The following is a 3821-nucleotide window of genomic DNA, read 5'->3' on the forward strand; positions in this document are numbered from 1 at the left end:
ACTATGGTTTGGGGGGATGTTTAGGACCTTGCCTGGACTATATTCACTAAATGCCAGTAGCAATTTACCCCCAAACCCTTTGAGAGAAAAAAAAATCAAAAGTGCCTCCACATGTTGCCAAACACCTTCTGGGAGACAAGATCACCTCTAGTTAAGATGTACTGGTTGACTTGGGACTAGAGCCTTTGCTGGAGATTACATGTCTCAGCATGTGGGAGGCTGAGGCAGAGGGATGGGGAGGTTGTGATCAGCCTAGATTACAGAGTGTCGATTTGTTAATATTATTCAAGCAATTTTTAGCTAGATTTATTGAGGCACAATTAATAAATAAAAATAGTGTATACTGAAAGCATACATGTGATGGTTTGATACACATGGCCTCTGGGCAAGGGCTACCGCCATCAAATCCATCAATGCACCCTTCTTTATACGTAGTAGGCTAGTGATCTTGACTGTCTTCCAAAATAGTCTCATCCTTAATTTTTTTCAGAAAGAAATATGGAAAAGTAATTTAAAAGTTGTGGAATTTAGCTGGAATGGTAATTTTAAACATTTGTTAACTATGATTTTTCAAGTCCAGATGAGCTTCCAATTCCTAGAGAATTCTTTTTCCACCCAAAGGCTCATGTAATGTTAAGGGGAATCCATTACAACTTTTGCATTTAAATTGGTTTTCAGTAATAATTTTGGGAAACATGGAGAGTGTTTGTATAATATATTTTGAGGTAATTTAAATAGTGACATATTACTGGAAATTATATTTTTCCGTTCTAATTCTCCTGCTTGAAGAGAACACAGGATCTTAACCTTTCTAGGCAGAGTGGATTTATACTTTTTTTTTTTTCTGGGTGCCTGGAAGGGAGGAAGGAAGGAAGGAAAAAAATCCAGGCAATAATATGTGATTTAGGATATTGGTTTTATTCCAAGTTGAAATTTATGTGCTGGGTCACTCCATTTTTGGTTGCTATGACAAAACACCTGGGTGGCTTATGAAGAAAGAGGCCACAGTTTTGGAAGCTGATGACGGGCTTGGTGGAGGAGGTATCAGAAGGCAGGAGCTCTTGCTGGAGACCACATGCAAGACAGGAAACCACAGATTTGGAGGTGCTAGTCATACTTTCTAAAATTTATAATAACCCACTCTTCTTAGGAGCTAACCTCAGAGTCTTGATAGGAGAGAAGAACTACATGAATTCCCCAACCTAATCTAGATCCCTTGGCCTCAGCTCTTGTAGGTTCCTTCAAATCTCCCATCACCACCTTGGACAGTGAGCTTTGCACACATATGCATCTATACATGTATATATAACTCCCTATTCTTATACAAATTCATTATTTTGTTCAAAATCTCTCAGTATACTGCATATGTATGAGCATATTGAAGAGAAGCCACAGTGCTTATGTCTTTCAGTCTTTACAGATACCATAAAGTACATAGCAAAGAGGAATAATGAAGCTGTATGTATCTTAGACACATCTGATAGAAAAATCTTAATCCAAATTAAGCTACAGAAGCAACTTCATTTAGGTCAAACGACCTGAAATAACTCATAACCATTCTCAAGGGCAGTCCTCAACTGTGGAATGAGAATCAGTGAGAGAGACCCTTTTCAAATTCTTAGGTCTGGGTGCCAGCCGTGAAGAATAACACATATATAAAAGTGACTGTGTAAGTCATGAAAGGAAAAAAAAAAACCTAGAAGAAAGAAAAGAAACCTAGGAAAATCTATCATTTACAAAGGTTTTATAGGGGATGGAGAGATGGTTCATCATATGGTAACATGCTTGCTGCACAGCCCGAGGACCCAGCTTTAGGTCCTCAGCCTTCATGAAGGAGGCAAATGTGGTTGTGTGACTGAAACATCAGTGTCAGGAGGGGGAGGTGTGCTGGGACCTGGGGGCTTGCTGGACAGATAGACTAGCCAATCAGCAACAGGTCCTGTGTTGTAGTAAGTATTAATCTCAATTCAGAGGTTCCATCCCGCCTTTGATTACTCAGTGCCCAGATAAAAGACTCACAACTTTTATATTTATAATAAGCCTTTAATGCACTAGAGCTGGGCAGATATCTACCCTCCAATCTATTAGTATCTACTTCCCTTTCAATATAACCCCGAGTTATAACTTGCCATATTCCAACTGGGCTGCTCTTAAGTCCAATTGGCCAACCATCATGGCCATGGTTTCATGATTCATCTACCCCATGGTGTCTTCTCCTGTTTCCACCATCTTCTCTCTTCCTACTTATGGTCTCTTCTCAGACCCCAAGCCCAGGAAACAAAACCCCACCTATTTCTCTTCCATCCAGCTGTCACATCTTTTAGTCAATCAATGGTTTTAAATTAAGGAGCAAGGTTACATAGCATCATGAAGATTTCCTTGTCCCTGGGAGCAGCCAGTATTTAGTACTATAATACCTAGCAACAGAGCAAACCTCAACAATCCTATTTAAAAAATAAAATGAAGGGTGACAGAGGAAAACCCTCAATATCCTCTTCCAGACTCCAAGTGTGCACATGTGCATACCCCCAGATACACTGACACAGCATGTATGCACACACACACACACACACACACACACACACACACACACACTACCATTACCATAACTAAATATTTTGTGTGAATTTTTTTCAGCTGTTTCATGAGGTTACCTTTTCCTCAGAGTAGAAAATCCCATTTGTTTGTTTGTTTTTAATGATAAAAGAGATTTAATTTAGTTTCTGTCAATCAAATAGAATTTAGAAATTTGAAATAGAATGCATACATGTTTTGTAAAAAGATTGTGTCAGAGTTTTAATTACACCAGGAATTGCTTACATCATAAGTTAAGGCCAATGGCCCACAAGCTCAGCAGGAAGCAAGCAGCCTTCATTAGGAACTAACAAAGTATGAGAATGTAGTTGGCTGGACACAAGGAAATAAATAAAGAAAAGATGGTCTGTAGACAAGCAGTTACGCCATGGTGGCGAAAGGTCACAGTAACATTCGGTAATGTTATTGCACTCAGTGGATGGGAGAGGGGGTGCTTCTAAGACTGTTAATTAAGGTGTGGTGGGAAATGGCCTCTCAACACCTTTCTCATGAGTCATTTCCACACCCAGGCACTGGTGCTAGCAGGAACAAGTACGACCAGGATGACACAACTCCAAAACGACCACTCTGACCTTCACAGGATGAAAGTTGTGTTCCAAGGAACTAAGTTCTGACAGGCTGGAGGAAAGGGGCAAGAGGCAGAGTGGATGAAAGTCAAGTGGTGGTCTGTCTTTAAAAGGTTTAAAGCTGGACATTGCAAAATGGGAGACAGTGACGGGTCTTGCTGAACAGAACACAGGTGCCCAAATGCTCCCTGTCTCAGCATGAGGCCCCGCCTCCCTTCTTCCTAAGGGCAATTCCAGTTTCCTCTACCTGGCAGGCAGCATCGGTCATCAAGGCCTGTAATCTGAGGTTGTAGAAATGAATAGAGATTAATCATGACTCTTGGAATCTTTAGGTGTCCAGTCCACCAACTGTGAGTGGTGGGCAGGATGGGACCAGCTGGGGTGAGACTTATGGGACATCAGAGCCTTTAGATAAGGGGCATAGCATGCTTATGGATGGGTCATTGGCACTGAGGGTAAGCCATAGCTGTCCCTGGGATGGTTCACCAAGAAGGTGACATTTGCTAGTCGTCTGGAGAAGAAACAGCAAATAGGGTTATTAAGTTATGGAAGACAAGGACTAGTGTTTCAGAGACCAGAGCAGAGCTTCTCTGTCTCTGTCTCTCTCTCTGTCTCTCTCTGTCTCTCTCTCTGTCTCTCTCTGTCTCTGTCTCTCTGTCT

The sequence above is a fragment of the Mus caroli genome, chromosome 19, assembly GCF_900094665.2.
Source record: "Mus caroli chromosome 19, CAROLI_EIJ_v1.1, whole genome shotgun sequence".
In the NCBI taxonomy this organism is placed as follows: Eukaryota; Metazoa; Chordata; class Mammalia; order Rodentia; family Muridae; genus Mus; species Mus caroli.